The sequence below is a fragment of the Hemiscyllium ocellatum genome, chromosome 4 (genome assembly GCF_020745735.1).
Source record: "Hemiscyllium ocellatum isolate sHemOce1 chromosome 4, sHemOce1.pat.X.cur, whole genome shotgun sequence".
NCBI classification, from domain to species: domain Eukaryota; kingdom Metazoa; phylum Chordata; class Chondrichthyes; order Orectolobiformes; family Hemiscylliidae; genus Hemiscyllium; species Hemiscyllium ocellatum.
In genome coordinates this window covers 9,710,369-9,732,769 of record NC_083404.1, presented here as the reverse complement: position 1 = coordinate 9,732,769, position 22,401 = coordinate 9,710,369, and the positions used below count along the sequence as shown (strand labels likewise).

The 22,401-nt window shown below is 38.8% G+C and overlaps 1 protein-coding gene across 8 annotated transcripts in view; it reads left to right on the top strand.

Moving 5' to 3' along the window:
• ncoa2 (nuclear receptor coactivator 2) overlaps positions 1 to 22,401 on the top strand; it is a 294,076-nt gene that overhangs the window by 73,339 nt on the left and 198,336 nt on the right. For all 8 annotated transcript variants that reach the window (XM_060822730.1, XM_060822735.1, XM_060822736.1 and 5 more), the window contains exon 2: positions 17,517 to 17,596. The gene's annotated coding sequence lies outside the window, so the exon portion shown is untranslated. The remainder of the gene's footprint in view (positions 1 to 17,516; positions 17,597 to 22,401) is intronic.

Here is a 22,401-nt window from a genome sequence, read left to right as displayed (position 1 = left end):
CCTTGGCTAACTTCAGACTCTCTAATTTAAGTCTCTTTGCCCCTTTGAAATGAAATTAATCAAGAAGTTTGATCATTTCCTGTGTTACAGTAGTTGGCCATGATGGAAAACACTTTTGGCTGTGAGGCATATTCTCATGGATTGTGTTGATAAAAAGTGCAATACAAATGAACTGAGCATTCATTGGATCTGAATTTTTCCTAACTTCTCTAGTGTGTGAAATATTTTTGAAATGTTGCAAGTTAAAGAGAATTTTATATCTACTTATTATCCATCCTCTGATTTTTGAAGTTTTTTTCGATGATTTCATTTTGTTTTAATGATCAGTGGTAGGAGGCTGTTTTTATTTTTAATGGCAGGTGTATGCAAGGCTATCACAATGAAACTAGATCCTGACGTCCTCTGCCCAACATTAGCCACTTGCAGTGACTGAGCATCTTGCCGCCTTATATCATGGATCCAAGAGGTTTGCTGCAGGATTTTACCTTGGGAATGGATGACTGGTGCATGAGACTTAATTGTAAGGGGGTCAATGCAACACTTTTGAAGCAAAGTTCTTTTTCAGTTTATGCCTTTTGGAAGCTGCGTGGGAGAGAATTTGCATGTGGAAAGAGCTTTTCTGTATAGTTCTTGGATTCTTTTCCCCACCCAAAAGAGATAAACAGTAGCAGTAAAACGTTGGATCCATGCTGAAGAAAAATGCTTTCTCCTCCTCCTCCTCTGGCACGTGCCCTGTCTGTCTCTCTAGGTTTAATTATGATCATGTTACATCATGCTTGGGAAGGAATTATAACAACTGCAGTGAGAGTATCTCAGGAGATTTGAAAATGTATGTCCCTACTCATGAGCCTACCAGAAGCTGTAAACGCTCAATTTGTGTTTTCTTCAAGTTGTATGTCGATGACAAAATTTTACAAATGACTAGAATATCTACTTGTTTGAATTTATGAAAATCTTCCATATTAACAGGGAATGAGACTAAAGTTTCTAGAGACTTTCTGCTGGCTTGAATCTGGAATAGAACTCAGTGGATACCAGAACTTTGCTACAGGCACTGAAGCTACTAAATTTTTGATTAGCCTTGCTGTATTTAGGGGAAATCTGGAAATTGTTGACAACTCTGTGCCTGGTATTTTCATGTGAGTGCTGAATGGGTAGGCAGATTTGCAGTAACCGTATTTGCTTCTGTTAGTGACCCTGCTGCTATTTTCCCTGGCGTTCTGTAATCTGACACCGCAGCCAGATGTTGAGATGAAGTTTAAACTTTCTAGACTCTTTAGACTAATGAGTACACAAAGACTTTGTGCAGTGTATTGCAAGTGTGGTTTAACATTTCAATAACTTTTTAATTTTTTAAATTTTTAATCAAAATTCACGTTACATCCTTATGAAGATATGCAATTAATGTCGAACAAAACCTGTAAAATGGTATCAACAACTTCTGACACTAAGCAGAAAGTTAAACACAATTATCTTGAAAACCTGGATTTGGTTTGGAGTCTGAATGAATAAACAAATCGGACGCAATTAAACCCTTTTTTTTTGTAGGACTACATCTCCTGAAACATTTGTCCTGTGGGAGTTGTATTTTCATTTGAGCTATTTCCTAAATCAAAAGTCAAGAATTGCCTGCACCCAAGGACAGTAACGTTTAGAAATTAAAGTTGAATTGGTTGTACTGAATTGGTCTTTTTTTGGCACTTATCTACCACGGGGGTGCACACATTTTGGATGTATCCAGCTTTCACCTCTGTAACTCTCTTGTTTTCCTTTGTTGTGTATCTAACTTCAATGCATTCCTATTTTATGGATGACTTTTCAAGCTGATTAGGCCAAACTTCCATCATATCATTTTACACCACACGTTCCTTTATGTTCATGGCCAACAGGTAACAACATATTTGCATAACAGCATTTCGCATGAGAACATATGCCAGGATACTTCACAGTGGTGTAATTAGAAATAAATGGACTCTAAACCTGAGATTAGGAGACCTGACAAAAGCTTTTTGGAAGAGATGAGTTTTGAGCAGGAATTCTAAGATGAGAGATAGAAAGATAGATGAAGGAAAGGTTTGGAGTATGGACCTGCCTCATTTGAAGTCCAGCTACGAATGGGGCAGGGCTGATACACTTAATAGTAGAGTCCTGGGAAGTGTTGCTGAACAAAGAGACCTTGGAGTGCAGTTCATAGTTCCTCAAAAGTGGAGTTGCAGGTGGACAGGATAGTGAAGAAAATGTTTGGTATGCTTACCTTTTTTTGGTCAGTGCAATTGAGTGTAGGGGTTGGGAAGTCATGTCCTGCATGGCCGCAACATTGGGTAGGCCACTTTTGGAATATTTCCTGAAGAAGGGCTTCTGTCCGAAATGTCGATTCTCCTGCTCCTTGGATGCTGCCTGACCTGCTGCGCTTTTCCAGCAACACACTTTTTCAGCACTTTTGGAATATTGTGTGCGATTCTGATCTCCCTGCTATAGGGAGGATGTTGTGAAACTTGAAAGGTTTCAGGGATGTTACCAGCATTAGAGGGTTTGGGCGATAGGGAGTGGCTGAATAGTCTGGGGCTAATTTCTTTGGAACATCGGAGGCTGAGGGGTGACCTTATCAAGATTTATAAAATAATGAGGGGCATGGGTAGGCTAAGTAGACAAGGTATTCCCTGGGGTAGGGGAATCCAGAACTAGAGGTCATAGGTTTAAGGTGAGAGGGGAAAGATTTAAAAGAGAGCTAAGGGGCAACGTTTTGATGCAGAGGGTGGTCGATGTATGAAATGAGCTGCCAGAGGAAGTGGTGGAGGCAGTTAAAAACCCATCTGGATGGGTATATGAATAAGAAGGGTTGAGAGGGATATGAGCCAAATGTGGGAATTGGGGAGCCAGGAGGTGTATTACTCACTGCAATATTTGTCACCTCTCTTTGTACTGGGCGAAAGTGAGGACTGCAGATGCTGGAGATCAGAGTCTTAAGAACATGGAAAAGCACAGCTGGTCATGCAGAATTTGAGGAGCAGGAGAATCGACATTTCCATCATAAGCTGTTCATTAGGAATGTCTTATCAGGAAGAGCTTTTGCTCGAAATGTCTACACTCCTGCTCCTTAAATGCTACCTGACTGGCTGTGCTTTTCTAGCACCACACTCTTCGACTCTGACCTCTTTAAGTTAGTTCCAGTTGAATACTGCTCAAGTGATAACTATATGAGGATGTTGATTGTGCTCCTCCTGAGCATTGTTGGTGGAGGGAGTGGGTATGATGCCCTTCAAGTGGGCTGCTTTGGCTTGGGTGGTTCAAGTCTCTGCAATGTCGTTGGAGTTGCACACATCCAGACAAGTGGACAGTATTCCATCGCACTCCTGACTTGTGCCTCGTACATGGTGGGCAGGCTTTGGGGATTCAGGTGGTGAGTTACTCACAATACTCCTAGCCCCTGTCCTGCTTTTGTAGCCTGTGTGTGTGTTGCTCGCAAATCCAGTTGAGTTTCTAGTCATTGATAACTCCCAGGTTGTTGTTAGTGGAGGATACAGTAATGATGACACCATTTGAATGTCAAGGAATTGTGGTTAGATTGTCTTTTATTGGTGATGGTCATTGTCTGGCATTTGTGTGGTGTGAATGATACTTGCCACATGTCAGCTGAAGCATTGATATAGTCCAGATTGTGTTGCATTTGAACATGGACTGCTTCAGTTGGGCGCTTGCTTCCAGTTATTTTGCTTAGTCATGTTTCTGTCAATATTTGAGATAAAGATCAGCTCCTTATCTCTTCATAACAAAGTTGTACTCTTGGTTATGGAAAGGCAAGAGAAGGATGCCTCACTTCTCTGCTTGGATGTGCTCCACTTCAGTTAGCAATCTGTTCTCAAAAAGATCTTTTGGAAATGTTTGTATTTTAATGGTAGGTAATCACCATAGTCACATATAGCATGGATACAGACCCTTAGGTCTAACTCGTCCATTTTACCAAGCTTGCCAAACTAAATTAGATCCATTTGCCTGTGTTTGACCTGTATCCCTTGAAACCTTTTCCTATTTGTGTACCTATCCAAATGTCTTTTAAATGTTTTAGCTGTGTCTGCATCTATCACTTCCTCTGGCAGTTCAATCCACACACTAACCATCCTTTGTGTGAAAGTGGTCCTTTTTAAATCTTTCTCCCCTCACCTTAAAATTATGCCTTCTAATTTTGAAATGTCTGACAATAGGGAAAAGACTTCTACTATTCATCTTTATCAATACCCCTTGTAATTTTATAAACCTCTTCAAGGTCACCCCTCAATCTCCGATACTTCAGGGAAAAAAGTCCCAGCCTATCTGGTCTCTCCTCAAACCCACATTGAGCAGGAACTTGTATAATCAATAGTTTGATTTTTGAATGGATGTGAAACCAAATAAAAACCACAAAGGTGCAAGGCTTAGCTGATGTATAAACACTGGAGTTGTATTTGTGTGGACTGGATTTGCATGCTGCTTTTCAGACGTGGGATTGAAATTGATCTAGAATGATGAATAAAGGTTTTCCTCGTGTTAACATTCTAGACTTTTTTCTGTGAAACCTGGGCTGAGGCCCGCTATACACAACACCACTGCATCTACCACTCCTCCTCTGCCAGTTCATTCCACGGACCACTGAGGAAAAAGCTGCCCCCCCCCCCCAGGCCCCTTATTGAAAGCAGTCAGAGTGATGAGGTGAAACAAAGTAATATTGATCTAATACTGTTAATATGTTGGAAGCAGGCAGCTCATTTAAAAAAAAATTGGATCAGTTTGCGAATTCTTAACATACAGCTGTCTACAAATGGATGATGATTTGGCAATTTCTCTTGGACAGATGTCAGAAGTGAAAAATTCACATTTGTTTTTGACGTTGGAGTTAAGGCACCTTTTAGGGATGAGTGTACCTCCTTGAACACACTGCATTGATCTACACTTTACATCTTGATTTCTGTGGTCAGTTAGCAAAAAAATTATCAGATCAATGGACTGCATTGGAGCTTCCACAGCAGTGTATCATGGGTATGACATATTTGCAGGGTGTTTTCAATTTCATACCTTGATTCAGATATGTGTTTATGTTGCAAAACCACTTGAAACTACATTATTCTTGCAGTATCTTGTTTTCCGTAGCTCCTGTGGAAATTGTCAACGTGTGTTTTTTTTTGCTGGAAATCATTATCAAACCTTCAGCAGAACCGCACAGATCTGCGGACATTGGAAGTCTGAAACAAAAACAGAAAGTGGCGAAACTCAACAGCATCTGTTGAGAGAAAAACAGTGTGGTTGTTTCAAATCCAGTGATCCTAACTCTGTTTTCTCGGTATAGGGTACAGTTGCAATGTTCGGAAGACATTTGGATCATACATGAGCAAGAAATGTTTGGAGGGATATGGGCCAAAAGCAGTCAAATGGATCTAGTTTAGTTTGGGATTATGGTCAACACGGACTGGTTGGACCAAATGGCTGTTTGTGTTGTATGAGTCGATGATTCTATGACCAGGACTCTGAAAGCTGCCAGACTTGCATTCACCAGCACACACTCTCGCTCTTCATTTCACACATTTATTATGATCTTCCCTAGTGGAAGAATTGATATAAATCCTGTCATTCTGTTATTGTCCCACTTAATATTTTCTGTTGATTTCCACAATACAATCTAATGTCTGCTTCAATAACCAGTTATCATATGAGACCTTTAAGTTTCTAGCATTTGTTAATTTAATATTAATGCTAGATTTGCAGCACTTTTTTTAAAACTAGAAACACTTCTGGTGTTCTGGACTCAATTTAAAAATGTTGACCTCCTTTTCTTAGATTTCTTGCATAGATTTCTCTGCGCCACAAGATACGTAAGTAATTCTTCTAAGTCTCGTCTCTATTTTGCACAATTCGTTGCCTTCACCATGCCAAAACTGGACTATGAGCCTCCAGCAGTCAGCTAACCAACATACTGTATGAATTCATCATTGCCTTTAGTAATCACCCTACTATATTAAAGCCCAGAATTCTATTTTGGATGACTTGGATGACTTTTTCTGGGAGTAAGTTTGACTTTGAGAGATAACATGTGTACCCTTCAATCTATCTTTTTTTTTGTTTTATTCTTTTTCTCAAATTGCAATTTGTATTAATCAATGTACACTAGACTTCCTACATATCTGCCTGTCCCTCACTTACTGATCCTGTGCTCTTCTTTGTTTTCCATTGCTTGCTGATCCAGCTTCTATATCTATTACTCTAGTATCCAAAATAATTTGTTTAATGGGACATCCCAACAAAAATTGCTTGGATCTAGTACAACTAACATCTTGCCCATCTGAGAAACATCCATTTAATGGTTCTTTGCTTTCTACCTTTTGACCTTCCATCTATTCTACTACTTTATCTTTTAGCATTATAGGCCTTGATCTTCCAGAAGCCCCTTCTGTGCTTTCTCAAGTGCTCAAGTATATTGATTTGAATACATTCCTTTTGTTTTCAGCCTCACCAGATTTACTTAATCAAGCATTGCTGCTTTTTGCAAATCTATCATGACTGTCCTTGATTACTGACGTTTCTATGCTGAAAATGTGTTGCTGGTTAAAGCACAGCAGGTTAGGCAGCATCCAAGGAACAGGAAATTCGACGTTTCGGGCATAAGCCCTGATGAAGGGCTTATGCCCGAAACGTCGAATTTCCTGTTCCTTGGATGCTGCCTAACCTGCTGTGCTTTAACCAGCAACACATTTTCAGCTGTGATCTCCAGCATCTGCAGACCTCATTTTTTACCCTACTGACGTTTCTATAAATAGTATCTCCTATAATGATCTTAAACAGTTTTCAAGTACTATCGTGACACCTAATTGATCTACTGTTATCCACATTAATTTTTTTCCTTGGTCAGATATACTCCCATTTGGTACAAGTTGTGACAAATCTACTGTTTGGGAAAACGTTTTGGCAGCACATGTTAAGTGTCTTGGCTATTTCTTCCCCAAGTCTGCCTCTTGAGTGTAGGTCATCTTGGTCTGTTGATGGCATAAGGCAATAAGACAAAGGAGCTGAAGTAGGCCATTCAGTCACTGAGCATGTTCTGCCATTCAAAATGATCATGGCCGATCTGATAACCCTCAACTCCACTTTACTGCCTTTTCCACACAACTCTTAATTCTATTACTGATTTAAAAACACTGTCTGTCTGTCTCAGCCTTGAATACATTTAATGATCCAACCTCAATAGCCCTCTTTGATTAAAAAAAATTCCAAAGATTCACTGCCCCTCAGTGAAGAAGTTCCTCTTGATTGCAGCCTTAAAATGCCACCCTTTCTTCCACCTGGCCTTATCCTCCCTCACAAGGGGAAACAACTCTTCTGCATCTCGATATAAAGCTCCCTAAGAATCTTGTATGTTTTGCTCAGGTCATCTTGATCCCTTAAATTCTAAAGATTATAGTTGCCTCCTACTCAAAGTTTCCTAAGATGGTCCCTCCATACCTGGTATTTCAGCCTAGTGAACTTTCTCTGGATTGTCACCAATGCCAGTATATTTTATTGGATAAGGGGCCCAAAACTGTTCAGAGTATCAGGTGTTCATGGAAGGTAAGTCACCCACTTATACAGCATCTTTCCTAATCTCAGGGACTCCCAAAGCACAAAATAAGATGTGAATTTATTTTGACTGGCACTGACTTGATGGGCCGAAACCAGTGCAGACAGTTAGTGATTGACGGTGAAGTAGACATGCTTTGCAGACCAGCGGTTTGCACATTTCATCTCTTTTTTTACTCTTTGTGAAAGTATGCTATGACTTACTTAATCTGCTTTTATGTGGTGTTGGTTGATTGTTTGTTTATTTGCTGTGTCTCTATCCATTCTTGTTCACTCTTTTGGTGGGGAGAGGGGAGTGAAGAGGAATACTACAGGATCATTTATGCCAGCTAAACAAACAGCCCCTCAGTTTAATATCTCATCAAAGATGGGATACTTTGCACCATGCAGAACTCCCTTGCAACTACATTAACTGTCAACCTCGGGCACCTACTTTTGTACTACAACTTGTAACTCCTGATTTGGATGGAACTATGATCACTTGAACCAAACGAAACATAGGCCCAAATGGCCTTATGTTCATTTCTTTTTATAATATTTAGTCATGGGCTCTTGTAGTGTACTGGTCGTATCCCTCTCTCTGACTCAGGAGGCCTGGGTACAAATCCCACCTGCTCTAGAAATGTAATAACATCTCTTAATAGGCTGACTGGAAAAGATCTACCATATTTAGTCATCTGTCATATTGTCATCTATAGAGGCTTGTGCTTTTTAATGTAGAAAAGTCCAATGTGTTAATTTAACTTCGCTATAATTTAGGAAATCTTTTATACATTTACTGAATAATAATTACGTTGTTTTAAAGTATTGCTTTGTTTGCAAATCCTATATTTAGTTAACATAAATTATAGTTAATGAAGCAAAAATTTATCAGCCATGTTTTGTTGCATGTCCCTATGTGCATTTATTGAAAGTTTACAATTAGCGTTTCTTCAAATGTTCATCACTACTGGAACACTTAGTTAAAATGGTGCTTTGTGGATGGTGGACAGGCAATGGTGAGATAGGAGTGTGCAATGGTGTGTAAGCGATTTACTTCTGTTGTATTTTCCTGTTTGTATATCTGGATAGTATTTTAGCATTGCTTACTGAGTAGCATCGGCATATATAAGTCACAAGTGCAAGCTTGTGTACCATGGGACTAGAAGTCTTGAGCCATTTCGTATTCAAAAAATATATTACTTTTTATAGTATTCAGAAGAATCCTGCTGCAAATTTTCTTTAGTTCACCAATTAAGTTAAAGCCTTACTGTGTTAGCAATATTCTGTGGCAATCATTCGACAGAATGCAGTTCTGATTGAATAAATTATTCTGGTTTGCTCTTCTATGAGATTTTACACATTTGGATCGAAGATTGATGTAGGCAACTGCATTCTGATTTTGAAGCATCAAATGTATTTCTCATCCATCATTATAAAGCATCACACTTACTGTCATAAATGTTGAGGTTTAGTGTCACGTTATTTTCCATTTGTAGTTCTGTGTTCATTTCTAAGCATGGCAGACCAATAGGGAGAACTATTATGACCATTAGTAATTCGTTTACTCCAAGGCATTCTCTAAACTACATTAGATGAGATTTGGAATTTGTCAGATGGAATTTTTGGAAGTTTTTCCACAAGCTAGAATTTGCCTTAGAACAGATGTTGCAATGTTAATATTATCATGTGACAGTGTTTAACTAGCGAGACCATGGCACAATGGTAATGTCACTAAACTATTAATCCAGAACCACAGTCTGATGATATGGAGACAGTGTTCAAGTCCCAACATGGCAGCTGGTGAAATTGGAATTCACTAGAAATATGAAATTCTAAGTTTGAAGATGACCACTAAACCGTTGTCAGGAAAACATCCCATCTGGTTCACTATTGTCTTTTAGGAAAAGAAACTGCTGTCCTTACCTTGACTAGCCTACATGTGACTCCAGACCCCAGCAATGTGGTTGACTCTTAACTGCCCTTTGGACAAAAAATGCTAACCAAGCCAGAAATGCCCACATCCTGTGAACGAAATTTTTTTTGTAAGAAAGTGTCCGAGGCTAGCTACCCGCGGGTGCTATTATCAACTATCTTCCCTCCATCGTAAGGTCAGAAGTTGGGATATTCGTTAATGATTACACAGTGTACAGTATCATCTGCACTGTCTCAGATAGAGAAGCAGTTCAAGACTTTGACACCATTCATGCTTGAGTCAATGAATGGCAAGGAACCCTTGGGCCATGTGAAACAATGACCATCTTAAACAAGGGAATCTAATCCACTCTACCACCTGATTTGATATTCAATGACATTACCACTATCAATGTTTTTAACCAGAAACTGACCTGGATCCACCGTCTAAATAGGGCAGTAATAAGAGCAGGCCAGGGTTTGAAATTTTGCAGTAACTCCTATCTCACCATTGCCTGTCCACCATCCACAAAGCACCAGTTAGGAATGTGATGTAATTTCTCTTCAGTTTTTTTTGGATGGATACAGCTCCAACAATGCTTGCAAACATCCTGGACGAAGTAGACCACTTGATTGATACCCCATCTCCGTTTTGGATCTTCACTATTTTCACCATTGCATAGTTGCAGCAGTATGTACCAGCACCAATTCTCAAATGCTCCTTAGATGGCATCTTCAACTTCTAGCACCTGGAAGAATGAAGATAATAGATGCATGGAAACATCACTACCTGCAAAAGCTTCTCTTTATGCCACATGCTGTCCTAACGTGGAACAATATCATTGTTCCTTCAGTGTTGATTAAAATCTTGGAACTCCCTTACTAACAGCAGTGAGATTGCTCCTGCATCTCAAAAACTGCAGCAGTTCAAGAATGCAGCCTATCTTCACTTTCACAAGGACAATTCAGGATGCTCAATAAATGCTGACCTACCCAGTGATGCCCTCATTCTCTTGAATGAACGAAAAGAACTATTTCAGATTTTGCATTTATAAATTGTCTAGCTATCATAAATCAGGTGGTCTTAATTGAAGTATCTACAGTATGACTTTCAAAATGAAAAATTTGGCAAAATGCATTAATCAAAAAGGGGAAATTGGAAAATCAAATAAAATGCAATTGTTGCATTTAAAGTCTTTGCAATTGACACCTTGAGTCCTGAAATAGGTTTTCTTTTAACATGGCAAAAATGTTAGGAGTTATACCATAAAGTTGGTGACATTTTCTATTGAATGGGTTTTAATTGGCGACCAGTATGTGACCTGAAGCTTCAAACTTCTGCTTGTGTAGATTCTTAGGCCTTTCACTGTCTGCCAAAGAATTGTTTAGAGTATTTAGGTGACTACTCAGACCCATGTCTGTAATCACAACAAATATTTGATGATCATTTTCAGAGCCGGACAATATTTCGCGGTCCTCCTATCGGTTTTATTATGAGAAAAGTTATTAGAAGTAAAACTCCTCCTCCCCTCCCTCCCCCCCCCCCCCCCCTCAAAAAAAAATTTAGACAAGTTAAAATAATTCTAGATTTTCTTTTCTGAGCTAATTTTCAAAGCAAACTGCATGATATGCCAGCCCAAATAACTTGAAAGTCGAACGAACGCGAGCCTAATAAAGATTCAAGTTGGCAAGTGAGAATTGAGCATTTTAATTAATTTCATTTGACTAAATACATCTGGTGGGCACTATCTAGGTGATTACCAGAAAAACAAAAAAAGGCTGTTGTGGTACAGGGACAGTGTACCTACTTCTGAACCAGAGGCCTGAGTTCAAGTCCCACTTGTTCCAGAGGTGTGTCCTGACATTTCTGAACAGATTGGTTAGGAGATACCAATTTTAAAAAAGAAAAGTAAAGCTTTGGTCAATATTCAGAGGTGCATGTTTCTAATGTGTATATAATCTATAAGTAAAAGCTTGAATGTGTGTAAATACTGGGCTTCAGTTTTAGTCTTCAGTGCCTGACTTTCTAAATTTGAACAAAGCAATCTGTTATTTTGTAATGTACTCTTCAAGTTGTTACAACAGCATTTCATGTATTCTACATAGAATGTGTTATTTATGTTTACTCACAAATCTAATAAACTGAAAAATATTTGTTTATCTAGTAGGAAGTTACACCATTTTTCAAGTTTTGCAGGATATTGAATAAAATTCTGTAGTACATATTACTTAAGCAGTGCATTTTAGTGATGTTTGTACTGTTGTTGATTTTGCGAAAGAAAGATTCAATTTAGCCTTTTTTCAAGTTGAATGTGACTTTTTGTAACCATTAGCAAAACCAACCTAACAGGCATTTCAAAATGACCACTTATGTAGAAATCCATGCGTTTATCTAACTAATGAGTCAAAATTATTTCTCTAGAATCTTTTCAAAGTGCTATATTGTATGTGCAAATTTCTTGTGCATCTAATGAAGTCTTAGTCGTCTCACATGTCCCTCTGTCACTTGCAGAAGGGAATAATAGGTTTTGTAACTCCCCCATGTTGAAATAAAGTCAGAAGTTACGCAACACCAGGTTGTAATCTAACAGGTTTATTTGAAATCTCAAACTTTCGATGTGCTGCTCCATTATCATCTTTGGAAAGCTTGTGATTTCAGATAAGCCTGTTGGACTATAACCTGGTGACATGTGACTTCTGACCTTGTTCACCTCAGTCCAACACTAGCACCTCCACAAGATGTTAGGTAGTACATAATCATACAAGATTGATTTTTTTGTATATGAAGAGAATGTACCCAAAATTCCTGTCTAGTGATCAGGTATTTCCCAATCAGTCTGTTCAGAGATGTTATTGTACATCTCTAGAGCCAGTGGGAATTAACTTCAGGACCCGTGGTCTAGAGGTGGGAATGCTATCATTGCACCACAATACCTCCCTCTAATCATCAGAGAAATGATTTTGAAAATTGCTTCACCTGACCAGCTTTCAAGAGACCCGTGACATTGTGGTCAAAACACTTTTTTTTAATGTTCCATTGAAAATATGACTGCAGCAACTGTATCCATTTTATTTAATACTCAAATTAAGTGCTGAAGAAAATGCCTAAAAGCCTATTTATACTTTGATGGACACATTTTATGGCAGCTGTACATAAGTTTGTGGGCAAATATGTTTCAAATTCAGTTGATAAAGCTTCCCTTCTAGGTTAACCTTTTGAAGTACAAGCCTTTAATCTAAAATGCTGTTTCATCACCAAAAACATTTGTGCTTAGAATAGAGTGTGAACATACTTCCAAATTATTTTTAACAAAGTATAATCTGAAGATCCCAAGTACTGAATGGTTGTTTCTGCGACATGGTTATTGATTCAGAATAAAATGTGTCATCTTTTGCAACTTTTTTTTGAAGAAAAGAAAGCACTAGTGAAAAGTAATAACAGATCACCATCTAACAAAATGTGAGACTGAACCGATTCAGATGAAATATTCTAGTTGAGATTTAATGTTGAAAATATCAGTTTTTAAAATTAAAGTTGTTGCATGATATGACCTGGTTTTAAAGTTATACTTTAGTTCCATCTGTCAGCATTTGGCCCATACCCTTCCAAATCTCAGCAAGAGGCTCAGCAATCACCTCCCTAGCTTCCCACAGAGTTCTCGGGTACACCTGATCAGGTCCTGGGGATTTATCCACCTTTAACCGTTTCAAGACATCCAGCACTTCCTCCTCTGTAATCTGTATATTTTGCAGGATGTCACCACCTACAGTCTATATCTTCCATATCCTTTTCCACAGTAAATACTGATAGAAAATATTCATTTAGTATCTCCCCAATTTTCTGTGGCTCCACACAAAGGCCGCCTTGCTGATCTTTGAGGGTCCCTATTCTCTCCCTAGTTACCCTTTTGTCCTTAATATATTTGTGAAAACCCTTTGGATTCTCCTTGATTCTATTTGCCAAAGCTATCTCATGTCCCCGTTTTGCCCTCCTGATTTCCCTCTTAAGTATAATCCTACTTTCTTTATACTCTATCTATCCTGTCTGTACCTGACATATGCTTCCTTCTTTTTCTTAACCAAATCCTCAATTTCTTTAGTCATCCAGCATTCCCTATACCTACCAGCTTTCCCTTTCATCCTGACCGGAATATACTTTCTCTTCATCACCTCTGGCCATGGCAGACGTCTGTTTCATTTAGCACAGCACCGTTCATGATGGAGACCAGCCTTAATGTGAAAGTGGGACTTGACCTCCACAAGGACTATGCGATGGTCACTCTTACCAATGCTATCATGGTGAATGCATCTACAACCTGCCTCACCTTCCATCTGTCTCCAGCTTCCTGGTTGGAAAAAAGAATCAACACTTTGCCTGAAAACGTGGAAAGCTATTGGGCCCAGCTCACTAAGGAAACTATTATCAGACAGTGAAGTTGAAGCAAATTAGGTTTATCCTTTTTGTTGGCTACCCCATCATCTGCCATAGAACTAGTCAAGTAACGTTTGGCCTCTGTCAGTAACAGTATTACTGAGGGGTGGGGTGTAGGTTTGCTCGCTGAGCTGTAGGTTTGACATCCAGACGTTTCATTACCTGGCTAGGTAACATCATCAGTGGTGACCTCCAAGTGAAGCGAAGCTGTTGTCTCCTGCTTTCTATTTATATCTTTCTCCTGGATGAGGTCCCTGGGGTTTGTGATGATGTCATTTCCTGTTCATTTTCTGAGGGGTTGATAGATGGCATCTAGATCTGTGTTTGTCTATGACGTTGTGGTTGGAGTGCCAAGCCTCTAGGAATTCTCTGGCATGGCTTTGCTTAGCCGGTCCCAGGATAGATGTGTTGTCCCAGTCGAAATGGTGGCTTTTTTCATCCATGTGTAGGGCTACGAGGGAGAGGGGGTCATGTCTTTGTGGCTAGCTGCGGTAATACTGAGTCCGTTGAGATGGTAGACATTGAAGTCCCCTGTCCACAGTGCATTCTGTGCCCTTGTCACACACTCTGTGCTTCTCACAACTGGTGTTCGATATGGGAGTACCGATTTAACTATAAAGATTTAGGTAAGTCACGATCTCCATCCACGTGACTGACCAAGAATGTCTGTGTGTGATGTATGTTTGGGCTACTAAAGAAATTTGAAAAGTTCCTCGTAAGATTAACAATTAAAGTAAGTTGCCTTTGAAAACTTCTCCAAGCAACCTGGAGCACTTTGTGTGAATTTAGTACTTTTGAATTGACTGTCCTTAATCTCAGATTTGTAATTGATTTTTGAACAGCAATGTGAGGCTGGTTGAGAGAGAAATATTGGCAGAGACACTGGGGAGATTTCACCTGTGTTGCTGTCATTGAAAGTTGTGCTCGGCCTATTTTCACACTGCTGCTTTTGTGGCCTGATTGCAGTTTATGTGCCAATGGAGGACCTATTGTAGGTAGGTCTGGCCTACTTCCTTATTTGGACGAAGAATTATTTGAGCTGGGCTTTGCAAAATACATTTTTTTGCCCCAGCAATGTAAAGCCGTTTATTTGCATTGTTGGAGGCCTGTAATATATATAATATATAGGTGTTTCTTGTTTGTTTTCCATATAACCTTTAACTAATCAGTTGCAGCATTTTTGCACTGAACGTGAATCCCAGTTAATATTCATATGAAGTTGCATGTATCGAATGCCTTTTCTAAAAACCAGGCTACTTCATGATTTTTTTTCTGAACATTATTTAATATTCTACATATTGAAGTAATTTGAGTGCAGATCAGGAAGAAGAGTCCCTAAGATCATATTGCTAATATTAGATTTTAATAGTTACGTAACTTCAATTGTGTTATCTGAATTGCCACAGCTGGTACTCTGCATTGCCACAGCTGGTACTCTGCATCATAACATTTGTATGCAGGGAAGTAAGTGTGCGTGTGCGCGCGCGTGCAGTGCTTGGAATTCAGTTAAAATTGTAGTCTGTGTACTGTGCATGAGGTGTAAATTTAACACCATAGTTCAGTCGAAATCCGGGAGAAGGCGCACTCAAAGTCATAGTCATAGTCATCCAGCATGGAAAAGGACCCTTTTTGTCCAACTAGTCCACTGCAACAGTGTTCCTAAACTAGTCCTACTTGCCTGTGTTTGGCCCATATCCCTCCAAACCTTTCCTATTCCTGTACTTATCTGTCTAAAACCAAAGTTGCCCATCATGTTCCTTTTGAAACTTTCTACTCTTACCTTTAAAAGTTTGCCCCATAGTTTTGAACTCAGCCATCTGAATGAAAAGATATTTGTTGTTTACCTAATCTATCTATGTCCCTCATGATTTTATGAACTTCTGTAAGCTCACCCCTCAACATCTACACTCCAGTGAGAAATGTTCCAGCCTTTCCAGTCTATTCGTATATCTCAAACTCTTCATTCCTGGTAACATCTGGTAAATCTTTTCTGAACCTTTTCCAGTTTAATAATAATCTTCTTATAACAGGGTGATCAGAACTGCTCACAGTACTCCAGAAGAAGCCTCGCTAATGTTCTGTCCAACCTCGATATGATATCCCAACTCCTATATCAATGGTCTGAGCAATGAAGGCACTCATACTCACTGTTGTCTTAACCACCCCCTCTACCTTTGACGCAAATGTCAAAGAATTATGTACCTGAACCCCTAGGTCTGTCTCTTCTACAACACTATCCAGGGTCCTACCATTAATTGTAAAAGTCCCACTCTTGTTTATTTTACCAAAATGCAACACCTCAGACTTAGATAATTAAACTCCATCTGACACTTGTCAGCTCATTGAACCAATCGATCAAGGTCTCTTTATAATATTAGCTAACTTTCTTCACTGTCCACTGAACACAATATTGGTGTCATCCACAAACTTATTAAACATGCCTTCTATATTCTCATCCAAGTCCTGAAAATAAACGATGGGCAAAAAGTGGACCCAGTACTGATCCATGTGGAACCCCACTGGTCACAGGGCTCCAGTCTGGGGGAGAAAAACAACCCTCTGTCTCTTCCTATCAAGCCAATTTTATATCCAATTGGCAAGCTCACCTCAACTCCCATATAATCTAGCTTTGCCAATTAGTCTACTACACGGATCCTTGTCAAAGGCTTTACAAAAGTCCGTATAAGCAACGTCTATCACTTTTTTTTGGTGTAGAAGTTCAAATGCCATTTAGTGATAGTTTGTCACCATATTATAGTTTGGATCTTGAGTTGCAGTTCTCAAATAGATTAATTGTTGACTATGATGTTTTAACATAAAAATGTTAAAGCATATTTTACTTAAGTATTTTTAAGTTAAGCCGTAAAAATGTCAGTTTAACTCTCTTTTTGCTTCTGAATGGGAAGTGATCAGGTTAACAACTTTTAGATGTTGATGTCTTGATTGCTGGTACATTTGAGTAACAGAATGCAGGAAACAGTTTCTATCCATTGGGAAAATTCTTTTTGTGCTGTCGTGAGAAGCAGATTTTCAAAAGAAAATCAGTGTTTGATAATTTTTAAGGGTTTATGCAGATAGAATCTTACTGCAATGGAGCATTCATGTTTGATCATGTATACCTTTCTATGAAGTAAAATAAAAGAGTGAGGTGCTCTACTTTAACCCCCTAAACTGAACATCTCTTCCTAATACAGTGTTTTGCGCCACATTCATGTTTATAGCCTAAAATTAATTAATTTACTAGTTTAGATTTTGAGGAGTGATATGCTATGAAATGTCCAGAAAATGTATAAACTTACCTAACCTAGGAGCCTTAAGAGTTAATAGTAATGATTTTCCTGCTCTCAGCCCTATATTCATTCACAGATGAGCTTGCTGCCTTGAAAAGAGATGTTTATCCAATTTAGCAACTTGGTATCACCTCAAATAACATTCTAATGTTTTGATTTCACAAATCCCATGATGCAATTTGTCTTCAGTGCTAGGTCCAAAAGTGTAAATCATTATTGCAATAATTAAACCATTGTAGTATGTCACAAGTATAGAATCTGAGTGAAGGAATAGTGTGGCAATGTTCAATTTTGATAAATATTGTTTTCTTTTTTGGCAGAGTCAAGAGGAATATGTCTGAAAATTGTCAATCATATTGGAACAGAAATGCCTTAAGGGTGTTGTTGGAGTAAAGCCAAGGTAAGTTTAAATCTTGATTTTTCTTTTTTCCCCAGATGATTTTAACTTCTATTTTATTGTAAGATTCTGTAAATCCCACTTTAGGAATAGAACCAGTCTGACTCAACACTCACACCTTTAATGCATTGTCTGAGCTGAGATGACACATTTTGTCAGAAAACCTGAAGTTATCTTGAGAATGTGACTTAAATGGAGTTTTGGGATTTACATGTTAACAAACAGAGACTAGCAAAACCATCCTTAAAGATGAAAGTCTTGATCTAAGTTTAATATATTTCAGCTGCATGACACTGTAACCTTCTGCTATAAATGTTGTGTCGTATGGTCCTGCTCCATGACCGCCTGATGAAGAAGCAGCGCTTCAAAAGCTAGTGCCCCCAAATAAATTTGTTAGGCTATAACCTGGTGTCATTTTTAATTTTTGTCCATTGCAGTCCAACACTGGTTCCTCGAAATCAGTTATATTTTATGGTATTCCAGATTATTTGGGCTGCATAAGGCCTGTAGTGTAGTAGAAAGAAAGAGCTTGTGTGCGCATATATAAATTGCCTTTCACATCTATAAAACATCCCAACTGTGTGTTGCAGCTAATGAAGTACTTCATGATGGAGGAAAACATGGCAAATCTTGAGACTAACAAAGTTATATCAATGACTCATTCTATTTTATTGATACTGGGTATGGTGGAAAGGTTGGCTAGGACACAATGAGAACTCACTTGGAAAAGTGCTGTGGGAACTTTCACATTCATCAGAAAAAGCAGGCAGAGCTTTTGGTTTAACACCTCATGCATAAGATGGCCCCTCTCACAGTGGGACACTTGTTTAACACTACACCGAATCTGGGTAATGTTGTTTCTTTTCTTTTGTAGAAGCACTCAAAAAAATTTACAACATCCTATAATGTTATAAAAATGTATCATTATAGGATGTTTTGGCTGAAAATTTCCCTCTTAAATTCTGTTGCTTATAATTTTCAAATTTAAAATGTCAGCACACTTGATTCAAAAACTCACATCTGATTTCTGTATTGTAACTTAACAGAAGTTTATCCATATAATTTAATTATATTTTAATAGATGGCTGATGTTTTAGGCCATAATACTGTTTTTAACTCAATTATAATTTGTTATATTAGTTAACAGGATTTTTTTAAAGGTATTTGCAAAAGCAGCCATTGGAATTTTCAAGTACTTAGCTGTTTGAGGCTAAGAGGACGTATCTGATTAGCAAGTCAAAAGGATTTGTGTAGCTCGCTTGTCAGCTATCATTGGATAGATGACAGAGGAGATAAGCTACCGCTTGCCTCCCTCTAAGTGCTTTGGTTTACTTTACTTCAGTTGTTCTGGATTAGTGGTACTGGAAGAGCACAGCAGTTTAGGCAGCATCCGAGGAGCAGTAAAATCGACATTTCGGGCAAAAGCCCTTCATCAGGAATGGGTGCGGCCTGAACTGCTGTGCTCTTCCAGCACCACTAATCCAGAATCTGGTTTCCAGCATCTGCAGTCATTGTTTTTACCTAGCTGGTTTAAGGTTGTTGGTTTGCCGATGACTTTGTACTTAAATGTTTCTGAGGCTGGAACTGGAGGTGTTCTTCCCATCGGACTTTAAAAAGACCGGAATGAAGGTAATATTAACTTCACTTCTTTAACAGCAGTCAGTAGAAATCTAGCTAAAAAGCATTCAGCTTGGATTCCTTGGCAAAGGCCCATTTCATCACATCTTTTTGTGTAGTAGCCATTTTCTTCCCTGCTTGTCTAAAGAATGCAATTCAACATAAACTAATAAATAATGACTTGAATTCCAAAGAGAGGATTCCTCATTATGAAGCTTGAAACCCTTTTGGAATTGATTATTATAATTATCAGGCTAAATCATTATATTGTACACACTGGAAACTTATTTATTGTGAGCATTAGAATCTGACTCAGAGAATTTCTGCCCTTGTTACAATTCAATGTCTGACTTTTGTTTATTCTTGGCTAAGCAACTACTTCACCTTGGGGCAAAGTAAAATTGGCAGGGAGAACGACTCCACACTGCAAAGTCTGCCTCCTGTTGGCTTACAGTAACTGGTTTTCAAAGCAGTTGTGGAGATGTCCAGGTGGTTTTGCCATCTGGGCTAAAATGAGACCAGATGGAGAAGTGAGAGAAAGAGAACGAAAATGTAAGAAACAAAGCAGTACCTTCAGATATTTGCAAATGCATAAAAAAGGACAGTGTTTCATTGTAATATTTTGTGCTTGTGTGTTTTTTATGCTGTTGTATATACCTAGCATCAGAAAAATGTTCCTTACGCCCATGAAATTTTACCTTTTTCGTATTTCCACAAATTGCAGCTCAAAAAGAGTAAAAAGATAGCACCTGTCAGTAGAATCTATTTGATTTACTGACTGACAAAGTGACAGGGCTAATAGGTGTATAGTAATAGGTTTCAGCTTTCAACAGAAATGCATTCAAGAAAGCCAAAAAAAATTTACTAGTTTTCTGCATGATCCATTTTGAATTACTTGCATACAAGTCGCTAAATGGTAGAAATGAAGTGTTTATCCAGTTTGTGTGTGTGTGTGTGTGTGTGTGTGTGTGTGTGTGTGTGTGTGTGTGTGCGCGCGCGCGCAGCGCACGGGCACATGCATGATGCATGCCTGCTTCCCTCCTTTGGATTGTGTAAATGGTCAAATTGATCAGTAACAACCTTTCCCAGTCCCTTTTTTGTATGCAGCATTCCCATGGCCTTGTATTACTGGTGAGAGATGCCTTATTAATTTGCACATCAGTGAAATATATTGTCCAGCAGGCTTTCCTTGTTTACCTATGCACACAAGAATTCAGCTAATTTAGGGTAAATCTTTCTGATCTAATTAGTTTAGTGTCACACTGGACTTCTCTGCATGATCCATTTTGCCATCAATTACCAATTTAAATGATAGGTTGAATATTTCAATGAAATGTAAAATTTTATTCTGTAATTGAGATTTTCTGCCCTAATCACTTATCACAAAAAAAGAGCTGTTTTGGTAAAAGCTTCCTTGGTCTCTGCACCTTTTATTAAGGTGCTTTTCTGTTAATGAGAGCCATTTACATTAAAAGTTTAATTTGATCAATCATTTCACTTGCTTTTATTGCATGATTGAGACCAGTGAATATTAAACACGTGATGTATTGTTGTTTGGAAGAAAGTTTGTAGCTTAAAAAGACAGATATTTATTATTCTGAGCCATTTTCCCCCTAAAGTGAAACCTGTCAGTTGGAAAAATCTTCCAGCAATTGGGATTGTATTGCTGTGCAGCAAGGAAGACGGTCTAGATTATTTGAGGCAAATTTTCAAGAGTTTTTTTTTGCACCATTTTGGATCCCAGTTCCAAGCAAGAGCCCCATATTCAGGGTTACTTGTCCATGGTTGATTATGGAATCAGCAAATGTTTTGGCTGTGACTGTGAAAGATCGAGAACCTTGAAGGGCAATCTTTCCCTTGGGAAGAGGACTTTAAGCACCTGTGAGAAAGGGAACAGGAAACATCGCTTATTCTTTATGCTAGTCACTTGCTCATTGAACTTAATTGTGACGCTCTTGGGAATAACTGAAGATTACAACGTTTACAAGCAGAAGGTGGTGCATGTATGGAGTTAACTGCCAGAAGAAGTGGTGGAAACTGGTATGAATGCAACATTTAAAAGACATCTGAATGTGTATATGAATAGAAAGGCTTTAGAGGGATATGGGCCAAATGTTGGCAAATGGGACTGGATTTATTTAGGATATCTGGTCAGTATGGATGAGTTGGACTGAAGGGTGTTTCTATGCTGTGTGTATCTGATTCTATGAAAGTCTGACACTGCACATCAAGGGAAATGGAGAGAACCAGCTTCTGGGTAGGTCACTGTGAGAGCATCATGAGTTGCTTCAATATTGACCCCTCTGTAACAAGGCACGAGTAGGGTAATTTGCTAATGGTTGTACAGTATTCAATTTCATTCACAACTCCTCCAATGATGGAACAGTTCACACCAAATCTGAAGTGTTTCTAGGTGGCTTCTAGACTTGAGGTGATATTCTGCATTTGTGTGGTGTGAATGTTACCTGCCCCATGTCAGTCCAAGCCTTGATGTTGTCCAGATCTTGTTGCATTTGAAGTTAGATTGTTTTAGTATCTGAAGAGTTGCAAATGGAGCTCAACAGGGTGCAGTTATCAGTGAACATCCCCACTTCTGACCTTTGAGGGAAGATCATTGATGAAGCAGCTGAAGATGGTCGGTCCTTGGACACTACCCTGAGGAACTCTGCAGGGAGTATTGGAGCTGAGATGACTGACCTCCAACAACTGCAATCATCTTCCTATGCACCAGGTATGACTCCAAACAGCGGAGAGTATGCCCCCGATTCCTATTGGCTCCAGTTTTTTGCTCGTGCTCATTAATATCACACACTTTGAATGTGGCCTTGTGTGTGTGTGTGTGGGGGGGGGGGGTTTAAGTGGGTTAGAGTATTAACTTGTCAAGTTGTCGATGTTTTATAATTAGCTATCTATAGTTGGAATTTATCTCTTTGTAGGAATTAGCATTTCTTAAGTGCAGAAATCTTGTACATGCTTTCTGTTAACAGCATCTAAATTGGGAATTCTGCAGAGTTTTAAAAATCTTCAACCTTTGTGACAACTCTGGGAACCCTAGTGAGGCTGAACTAGTGTACTGCAGCAACATTGCTTCCACACCTCCTCGTGTCCACAGACCTCAAATGCGAAGGATATAATAGCAGTGTTAAAGTGACGTATACCACTTCCAGGTTGCATACCTTTCTGACTTGAAA